The sequence below is a fragment of the Oreochromis niloticus genome, linkage group LG7 (genome assembly GCF_001858045.2).
Source record: "Oreochromis niloticus isolate F11D_XX linkage group LG7, O_niloticus_UMD_NMBU, whole genome shotgun sequence".
Classification (NCBI taxonomy): Eukaryota; Metazoa; Chordata; class Actinopteri; order Cichliformes; family Cichlidae; genus Oreochromis; species Oreochromis niloticus.
In genome coordinates, this window is record NC_031972.2 from 19,685,522 (window position 1) to 19,697,245 (window position 11,724).

Sequence of the window (11,724 nt, forward strand, 5' to 3'; positions counted from 1 at the left end):
TCATAGAATACTCTGAGCTGGACATTCATAAAACATATATTCTCTTGCAAGCTCTTGGCATATGTTCAGATCTAATAAATCATATGCTGTATATTTTATAGGCTGGGCCCATATTGAAGGATGTATTAAGGCCTTAAAAACTTAAAATGAAATCTGCTGCATGCTAAATATGGATTTAATCCAAAATGCTTGTGTGAGATCAAAAGCACTGACGTGTTGGTAATACTAGCATACCTCTGAACATTTTCTAATCACTTTTTAATATATTATATATTAAGAAATAATAAAATATGTTAGTCTCATACCTAAACCCCCATTATCTTTAAAAATGATTCATGCATGTGCACACATGCATGCAGGCACCCCTGCACGCACACACTTTAACAAATGAGCAATTTTCATTTTACAGCTGTCTTGATATTACCAGTAAACTGCCCACCTGTTATTGCCTCTATGTATTTCCAATTATTTTATATGTGAAAGAGGGCAAAGGGACAAATAGAGTGAAGACAAGAGAAAGAAAGAGTGTAGCAAGCCAAGACACTTTGTAATGCCATGGGCAGGTTATAAGGAAGATAAATAGTGTGACACCTTAATGGAGCCATATAGTTATCTTTTATGAATAAAGTGAGATTGCTTCATAAAAGGTACAGTACATGATTAATGATAGAAGTGAACCACTTGCATCGATCCTGAACATAAAAGGACTCTTGAGTATTTACAGCTGTTAATGTTGTAACAAATGGCATTATAAAAGTTGGATGTATTGTAAGTAAGTCCAATAAATTGCTGCAGTCTTGGGAATTAGATTGGGTCTCTGGTGGCCATTGCTGTTACTGTTACTGTGTTTTTTAGCTTTGAGAGAACGATTGCAGAAGAGAAACAAAAACATATCTGAAGAGAGACAAATACTTTTGAATTCAACAGTACAACTTATAATGCTTATATGGGAAAGAAAAAAGCATGCGTCCTATGTCTTACATTGCCTACATGCTCATTTACTCATAAATATGAAAACTTTCAAGTATTTTTTCTCATACAAAATGATTAATTGATTTAATTGAGTAAACCAAGATTACAAAACTACAAAAAATGAAGCCTACATCTGCATAGAAGTGACTTGTTAATGTTAAAGTGATATTGTTTAAGTGATAGTCAAAAGAAACTCAAAAGAAAACACAAAGCAGTTGCTGGAGAAAAAGATATGACCTAATTAGATAGAGATGAACGGCAGTTTTTCTCTGAGTTCTTTACATCTGTTCTTAGAATTACAAATAAATAAAAAAAAGACACCTAAAAACATACAGATGGTAGGAGTAAACAGGAGTAAGCATAACATAAACAGACATATTTCAAAAGAATGACAGCTGATGAAATTATAAAGACTGCTTCACTATGAGCTGTTTGGATTTATTGTGGCTATTATGAGAGTCGGCTAATACTGATCAGCTGACACCTTGCACAGCGCTGCCAGAATTAATCCGGCTTTGATGTTGATGAGACAAGTTTTAAATGGAAGATGAAGCAATGAGCCTGTAAAGGGAAAAAAATAGGAAAGTCCCTCTGACCATCTTACAGAGGCTCCAAATTTGTATACAGATATTAAAGGGTTTTGAGTTTTATGTTGGTATTATTTTTGCTCTTTAGTTTCTTAACACATATTTATTCTGAAATAATTTTTTATTTCATATTTATTCTGAAAAGAAATAGTGTGCTATTTCAAGGCACACACACACACACACACACACACACACACACACACACACACACACACACACACACACACACAAACACACACACAAGCCAACAAAAAACCCCAAAACACATTACTCCTTATCCTGGCTAGCAAAAAATAAATAGAATAAAATGCATTCTCTTTGCAGTGCTGACTTTCCAAATGTAAAACAAATTGTCATTCCACTGATTACAAACAATTATGCATATATATATATACATATATATATATATATATATGTATATATGAAAGGGATTTTATGCAAGGGAAAGTAAGGAAAATACTGCTTGCCCAATGAAATCTAAAAACAAACATCAGTTAAGACCAAAAACTCAAACAGTATTCTGTTCTATAAGCATCTCTCATTTTGCATCAGATTTAGCATTTTGTACCATCCTTTAAACATAAAGTACTACTGTTTTATTTAACTCTGATGAGGAGTGTTTCCGTATGGAAATAGAAAAGTACTACACGAGTAGTCTCTCTAGCAAGGAAAATTTGTGGCTGTTTGTTTAACTAATGTTTGTTTAAGTAATGTTAATAAAAATGAAATAAACTATATAAATTTTCCAGTGTAACACAAAAGCACAGGATAGTAAACTACTCAAATTGACTCCACAAACTCTAAGGATTAAGTCTCGGCATACCTCAGAATTACCCTTTCTAAAAAATTCTGGTCCACAGATCCAGCTGTTTTCTCAGAGGAAAGCTGCTAGAATGAGCCTAGTGCCATGATCTGCTGGAGATTGATCAGTGTCAACACAATTTCACTGCTCTGGTTTTGTGACTTTTCTGGTCCTGGTCAACGTCTTAGCAACACAACTATAGAAAAATCAAGAAATGTATCAGGTGAAAAAGAGTGGACTCCCTGCCGTTTGATATTAATCTTTTTTGTGATGGATTTTGTCAGTTCAACTGCTAAAAAATCTGCACAGACTTCTAAGTATGAGTATGTGTTGGCAGAATATGGTCTCAGGTTTGTCACCCATGACGAATCCTACATGGCACTGCCCATTACTATCCATGACCCTGGAGTAAGGTACAGCTGCCATTGCCATTGCTGATACAGCCAAAAAAGATGCATGTTTGTGCATGACAATTAAACTAGTAGATATAGTGGGGGGAATAATTATTTACTTCCCAACTGAATTTGTAAGTTTGCTCACTTACAAAAAAAACCCTACCCATTTTTATAGTAGTTTCATTTCAATGGAGAGAGACTTCCAAAAAATTGGAAGATATAAATCGAATTGGATGTCACTGAGTGAAGTAAGTATTTGATCCCCAAGCAAAACATGACTTAGTGCTTGGTGGAGAAACCCTTATTGGCAAGCACAGGGTTAAGACATTTGTTATAGTTGGTCACCAGGTCTGCACACATCTCACAAGAGATTTTGGCCAACTCCCCTTTACAGTAACTCTAAAAATCCATTAGGTTTCTTAGCTGCCACTTGGCAACTTGAAGCCATATAATGGGGATAACAAAACTCTAAGGATCTTAGAGGCTGTTAACAATAGAAAGTAAGTACCCACTCACCTCAGTATTATAGAAGAATACCTCTACTATAAGGGCTTGCTAAATAGCAAAGTGACAGTATATTCTGTGGATAGCATGCAGTTTAGCTGACTTTTTGAAAGCTTTTAGCCACTATAAGTTGCATTGTGATTTAAATACTTTTATTATGACTAGTACAGTGGTACGATGGTTAGCATGCTATTGTTGCCTCACAGCAATAAAGCCCTGACAGGTGCTTTTCTGTGTGGGGTTTGCATGTTCCCCATGTGTTTGTAGAAATTCTCTCTGGGTTCTCTCTGGCTTACATCCACAGTCCAAAGACATACAGTTAGTGGGGGTAAGTTAATAAGTGACTCTAACCTGGACATAGTTGTGAATGTGAGTATAAATGGGTGTATTTTTGTTTATGTTGGCACTGTGATAGGCTGGCAACCTTTTCAGGGTCACTTCTTGCTCTATGGCAACTCGGGTAGGCTGTTAGCTAGTATTAACACAGTTATCACAGTAAATTAATTAGAACAGAAACAGTTCCTGACTTTATAAGCTGTTGTTTGTAGACAAAGTTTTCTTCTATTTGGAGGATAATACTGCATATTGTCTATTTCCACATCACGGTTGTTCTCAACTTGAATCATCCCAGAGGTAGGGCTAGCACAATCCTGTACATTCTGATAATACAGAAGGTATTTTAGCAGTATTTATGCCAAAACCATTTCAAAAAGCATCTAAAAACCTATATTAGAAAAAGATAGGTTTTTAGGTCATCCAAGTGACTTCTTGGAGACTGAAGAAGTCACTTGGATGAGTGACGAAACGTTTCTCCCACAAAACGCTACGTCCAGATGAACAGATTCAACTTTTGGAGATATGTTAGAAAAAGATACTTACCTATGCGTAACTCTCCAAAAAAATAAAAGAAAATTTGCTATTTTTTATGAAATGTGGCCAAATCTAGGAAACTCTATTGCAATTTTATAATCAGATGTTTTTTTCTTGCATTATTTTATTTAGATACCGAAAGTTACTGACAATTACTCCACTGAAGTAACGTCATATTTTGTCAACACCTTATAAGTTGAATACGATATTAAATACCTTGTAAGACAGTTTTTTTTGTTGCAATCTGTCACTGCCTTGTGTGATGGTGACCAATGAGAGGAGATGTGGTTCAGATCAATGGTCCTTTGGATGGCCTGTTGAACCTGGATCAATAACTACTTGCTAAGTGAGGACTTGTTCTCTGATTTGGTGTTTCTCACTGTCAGACACTTGCTCATAAGCTACATTCACTCTTTCAGCTGTCCACCCCCACACACACACACACACACACACACACACACACACGCACAATCCTATATCTAACTCTTTCTCTCTTGAGGCTAAATAGGCCGTTGTTCTCTAGTGCAGCATAGTTAAGTCATCATGATTTTTGACAGAGATATAAAGGGTTATTATCTGATGCTGGTCTCGTCTCAAGCAGTGTGAGACAAAGGTGCTTTTAATCATTACAGTGTTGCAGTTAACATACTAACTCTGGTCAAGTATAATTCTATAGATACTAAAGTAAATCTCTCACCTTATGAAGAGGTCAAAAAGCAGACACAATCATAGTCTTTTGTTTGTCTTTTGACATTGTCTAACAACCACTGAAATTTTGCATCACACTTGCATGCAACTATAATAAAAAGAGACTGCACATATAATTTTCTAACAGAATTTCCAGTGACCAAAAGACGTAAAGTAATAATTGCATCTGAGTTTTAGATTCTAACTACTACATCCTAGGCTTCTAAGGCATAGGAAGGAGCAAACATCAGCATTTTACCCTGTAAACAGCAAGGACAGCAGGATGGCTGACTGCTGACAATAAACAGCTGACACTATAGGTTGCCATGCACTGATGTGCTCCCACTGCTATGTCTTGTTAGGTAAATCTCACACAGAACATCCTTCTCTTTTGAAAAGAGATGCATAACCCAAGCTTTCAAAAAAGTGAGGGAGGTTAAATTTAATGTTATCAGGCCAGTGCTTCCTAATGACTTGAGAAGACCTTTGGATACCCAAAAATTTGCATTTCAGCTGTTAAGGTGATGCTGTGCCCTTGCATGGGGTCTGTGAACACCTGGAGAGAACTGGTAGTGTCATCAGCATTCTGTTGTTTTACTATCGCTGTGCTTTTACCATAGTACAACCTCATAAATCTGAATGTCACAGCTCAATAAAATTGATTCTGACTGAAGTAGCTAACCTAAGTCAGTTTGTTAATGAAAGAGAACGTGACTTGAGACTGCATCTGCACCAACACAGAGTTCTGCTCACAGTGTTGTGAGCTGTTATTGTAAGACTTATTTATCTTGCAAACAATGAGTGTAAAACATAACCAGGAAATGAGCCATATATTGAAATACTGCAATGAAATGGTATTTGTCTGTTGTATTTTTTAGGCTTCATTTAAAGGACATTAGCAGTTAATCCCTGTTAAGGCATAAAAAAGTTACAACAGATACAAGTTTGTTTGTTTTTTTCCATGTGAAAATGTTGACTTTCTTTGATTTCCATGTCCATTTGTTTATGAAGATTTGACTGATGCATTCACTGAATCTGGTATGCTACACTTGTATTCGTGGAAAGTCAATGAAAACAAATAGAATAGAATAGAATAGAATAGAATAGAATAGAATAGAATAGAATAGAACAAATGATCTAAAATTTATGTAGAACTGTAAATATCTGACTTTGACCGACACTTAGGGTCAAAGTTAAATACTTGAAGATGAAACATAGATGTAAGCAGTACCTTATTTTCTCCTACAGCAGCAATGCATGCCATTTTCATGAGTCATAGTAGTCATAGTCATTTAGATCTAATGTCTTATCTTTGCCATATCTTTGCCATATGGGAACACTGCTCCAACGGGAATGTGATCTCAGAAATGCTGTGGTAAATGTTAAAGTCTTCTCTGAACCATTTATGCAACATAAAAATTGTACACTACAGATTTTTGCAAGCATATTTTTGTATTGTTGTTCATTATTGGAACCCTGACCTCCAATAATGAAAGAATAGCACATTCAGTGCCTTCATTTAGGTTTTTCATTTCACTTCAGAAACTCCATGCACAAAATCATCTTCACCATGACCCATTGTGAATGTCTCACTGTGTTCTGAACTCATGCTGTTGCATCTACCTGCCCTCAACCCCATGAACACTCTGTGCATCCCGAACCTCATATCCACCCTATTTTGTATTCCGAGGCCAACACTCCACGGACACAATCTCCAACCAAGAGAGCTATTGATTTGAACCGTACTATATTGATCTTTCACTTCTTTTGGCATGAAAAACTACTTTTCTATCCTCTGGCTCTCTGGTTCCATTCATACAATTTCATTCCCAATTGAGACATTTGTGTTTCACCCTGTCTCAGTCTTCTCTTACTTCATTTGTGAGTTTAATATGAGAGTTATGTTACCCATTGAGCTTTCCCCAAGACAGTAAAATGCTTAGCCAATGCTCTGTTACACTGTGGCTGTGAATTGTGTTTGAAAACAGCACTGCGTATGGGTCACAGAGTCCTGAACATTGTACCATTACGCCTGATAGAGAGAAAAAAAAATGAGTTAGAGAAAATTCACAGAAGGATTCTGTAAAAATCAAATTCAGATCTTAACATGACGCTGACTTTTGAAACAAGTATCCACAGAGAGACCCAATCCCATGTTCAACAATCAAAATGCACACAAAACTCCTCTAACAGCAAACAAAATCTGTTTCACTGACAGTATCGCAACATCAATCACAGGGACTTAAGAATAAAAAGTTATTTCAATCGTGCACATCAGTGGGCTTTCAAATCATAAAAAAGCATATTGTTCTGTAGCCACTTAGAGAGCATTGATGTGCAAATCACCCCTCAGAAACTCCAGTGAATACTAAGATGTCCACTTTCCATTAAGTAAATAGAAAGAAGTACAGTAGAAATACTGATCTTCTGTGTATGTATGTGTGTGTAGGGGCGGGGTGGAAGGCTGGGGGTATTGGTGGCAAACATCCTTTGGTCCAGTATTCCAGTATTTCCCTCATTCTTTTCAAAGCACTTCAAAACTAGCTAGGGAGAAACAACTTCAAAAGAGAGTCACTCCCCACTGCATTCATCTCTTGACTCTTTGATTGTTAGCTATTCTAGCCATGTATGAAGGATTGTAGAAGCTATAAAAAAAATTATGACCTCATGTTTTATTCATGGCTTCTCCATTTTCATAAGATAAGGGGTGTCATTGTTGAACCAGCACAAAGTTAGCAGAGCTTTTTGTGTGAATGTTTCACCTTCAGCTTTTGCAAGCTACCTTACTGTTCTAATCACAACTGCGTGATGATCTTGGTGGAATAGTGTGAAACAAGAAAGCAAACAGGGCAGACAAGATAAAGTGCTATTAGGAGCCCTATTAGGGATAAGCATCACTTAAAGTGTTTGTGATATCTTTAATGGGTTAATTGGACATCAACTGCCCATCGTACCCCATCTATGAAGAAGGGTTTGCATCTGTTCTTTTCTTTACTCATTCAAAAAGGTTTTCCTTCTATTTTCCGAATTTGTATATGGTATATTTAATATGACTGCCAAATAAAATTATTTTATGTTTTATTCTTTGCAGCCTCTGTGTTATTTTATATTACAATTCAGCATCTGCAGCAACACACACGTACTTTATAATGAAGCTTGGGTCCCATGAGAAAAAAAAGACCTCAACCATTCTACTAAATAAAATCATAAAAGGGACAAAATCAGTGAAACTACCAATCTGCTTCTATGGACAAAGGTCCCAGTAGTGACCACCATCATATACCTAGGCTTTCACCTTGACTCTGACCCCAACTCACACCCACATTGAGCAATCGTTCAAAAATGCCTCTTCATGGCTCTTGTTGTGACTCTTCTAGTCAGTCTACAAGGATCTTGTCAGTTTTTCTTTTCTTTTTTTTTTTTACTGGGGCTGAGGCTGGAGTATGGCATTGTCCCTTTGGTGGAGAGCAACAAAAGGTAGATTGCATTGCTGAAGAGAGTGCAAAAAAAGGGCCCTCAAGATCATCTTCAGAAACTGCACCCCAGCACTGCAACCTCTTTCTCTTCAGAGCAGAAGGGAACAGGCCGCCATTCAGCTGGTAAAAGAGATGACACAAGCACAACATCCACTTCATGACTTGCTCCCACAGACAAGATCAGACAATACAAACAGACTATTATGGAGTGGCAAAAATATAACACACATCCAGTGCAGAACAAACAGGCTGAAAGCTACAGTCCTGCCTACAGTGATCAGACTGGACAATACACAACCAAAACCAAAAAATGTTGGATGGCTCAAGTTATAAAATTAATTCATAGGTGCATGTATGTGTATATACATATCGATTTATAATTGTATGGTGTACATTCAGAATATTTGGCAGAAATGTTAATTTTTCTAATGTTGAGTTCATATCTCACAGTGCATATAAACCACTTATATGCAAACCCATAATAATTAAATATCTATGCATTAAGTCATACATGCTTATGGCAAAGAGAAACATGTTGCTACCCTAAACAGATTTGAAATACATGGACTTTCTACACCCTGAGGTCAGTGAGGAACACAACAAAGGGCTACATGAAATGACTTGCTGTATTCTGCGGTGCTGTACCTGGATCTGATTGCTTGTGCTGATATATTTAGCCTGACATTTACGATAGCCTCACTGTATTCCCTAATTATTGAACAATTTCAGCATAAAATCTGATTTAGCAGTTCAAATGAAGCTGCCTGAAGTCATTTGGCTCTGGCCAAGACTTATCTCCTCTGGTGGTTTTATTCATTTGTTTTGCTATATTTTCTTCTTTTGTCAACCTTCCCACTGTACTCCACAGATTTTTCAGCACTGGAGTCTCTGTGGCAAGCGATCATTTTAATGACAGAGCAACATTGCCCCCTGTTGGTTGAGAATGGGAACACCTTAACTCAGCACGGACACAGAGATGATATGCATGCTGAAACCACCCGTCTTCACTTTGTAGTGCTGCAGCTTTTTATTGTTTACAGTTGGTCATTGCCCTTGTCTTCACACCTATTATAATACTGTATAACATGATTGCCCTAGCATCTTAAGCAAGTACAAAACCAGTACAATGACACTTTCACTGCATAGTAATTCCAGCTTGAGTGAGAATACATAAATTATTAAGAATATTATATGGGATTTGGCTTGAATGTTTTAATGAATTATGCAAAAGGTTCAACAAATAGACTTAATACATGCATCATGCATGTGAATGCACGGCATAGCGTGTTTTATACTTGCTGTTTTCTTGTTCATCACTACCACTGTGTGTAATTGCTGTTACTGCTGGTCAAATTTGAAAGGTAAAATCTCTCAGTTGCAAACTACATATTGGTGTACAAAATATTGGTAGTGTACAGCATTACTACCCTTCATTTCACCAGGTCCACTTCACCAGATGCTATTTCCCCCCACAAATGGGGAATAATGTGTGATGCTTCACATTGTCCCATTTCCCAAACTCTTCAACACTGTTTTGACCAGCCAAGTGTTTACAGCTTGACTTCTCATGACCCCTCTCCAGTCTCCCCTCAAAAACATATATTACTTTACAAGGAATGTTTGAAGAGTGCTTAAGCAAAGAATCAAAGTGAGTTTTCCGTTGTATCAACCAGGTCTCTTATATTTTTGATATCTGCAGCTGAGCAACTGTAATTATTTCCAAGACATCTGTTAGAATGTACATTTTTTTTTATCTACCTTTCATGTGTTATATGTTTAAAATGAACTCATTCAACTATACTCCTTACATAATTTGTTTTTATTATTTAGACTACTTAAATGCAAAATAAGAACATTTACTTAACACTTTAATGAAATACAGCTGAAAGAGTTCATCTAAAGATATTTTGCTATGTATTTTTTTTTTTTTTTTTTTACCTTTGTCAATGTCATCTGATTTTTTCCACTGAATAAAAAAAAGGAAGGTAAAATTACATTTGCAGATGCACAGTGCTCAGAATAAATAGTGAGTGCCTGTGCCAAAGCTCTTTCCCACTTCCTGTTCCCTCCAACCAGCATTAAAATAAACAGTGGTTTATATATTGTGGTTAAGCCAGCATATCTTTAGAATAAGCATATTAAAAACCTGTATTTGGTAAACCTTTTACCCAGTGTCATTTTGTCTGTTATTTCGAGTCCAAAGCCAGCAGTTACACAACATCCTGCCATGGTGCACGTAGAAAATGTTGCAAAAGATTTGGCATGTCACACATCACATTTATGGTTTTGTTTGGTTTGTTGCAGGCCTTGTCTAAGTTCATACAAATTCACTGAACTAATGCTGAACTAATGTGGCCAGCAGCAAAGTGAGTGCTTGATTTATTGCATAATCTATATGAGTCAGCTGTTGTTATACTGAGGAGATAATCCAAGTGGATAAATGTGCTCAAGCTGGTAGTTGGTCTTCTTCATGGCTGCAGCTCCCCCAGCCAACTCCAGCATGGCCTACAGAGGCTGTACTGCTTAGAGCTTATAGAACACAAAACGTGATACTAATAATAATATTAATACTAAGGCTACTGACATTAGTTTGTTGTTGTTTATGTATACATCAAACTCATCTCACCTGAACATACAGTAACTTGATGTGGTTTGATTTTTTACTTGTGAAAAGACTGAGAAATCCTTCGTGTGACTGTATAAAAGCATTCCATCAAACCAGTAAAAAAACAAAAACAAGTAAATATCATCACATGCCACTCTTGCAGATAACCAGCAATATTTTCATCATATGTGATATATTGGATTTTCTGTTCATTTTTGTTTTTGCAAGTCATTTTTGCGAGTTATTATATTCAAGTTCAGAAAAAAAGTAGTAGTAGTCATCATTGGATCTTGCATGAACTCCAACTGCTTCTGTCATTTTTCTAAAGTGTAGGTTTTCAGAGTGCAGCCTGCAGAGTAATGGTGCAGCCTACATGTGGCCCACCTGCATGACAGCTCTGCATGCACTTTTGTAGGACTACATACGTTTCATCCACGTTAACGACATATTTTAATATTGCAGGACTTACTAGCACTTATTGCAGGGGAGATGCCATTCATTCATCAAGAGCAAAGAAAGATGTTGGATTTTTATTTGTTTGTTTGTTAATTGTTGGTTGTTTTGTTGTTGTTTTTAAATAATATAACAATTCCAACCACAGAGATTTGAAGAAAAAGTCCAACCAGAGTTTGCTTTAAAGCTACATAAATGCAAGTCGGCACTGACATGAAAAAGCAGGTGTGTGTACTTGCAGTATACGAACACCGAAGACAAAACATGGCACTAAATATGACATAAATCCATACGTAACCTGAACTGACCTCCTATTGGTCAAATGCAAAAAAGTGCAAAAAATTGTACATTGGTCTGAGTGGCGATTTGTATT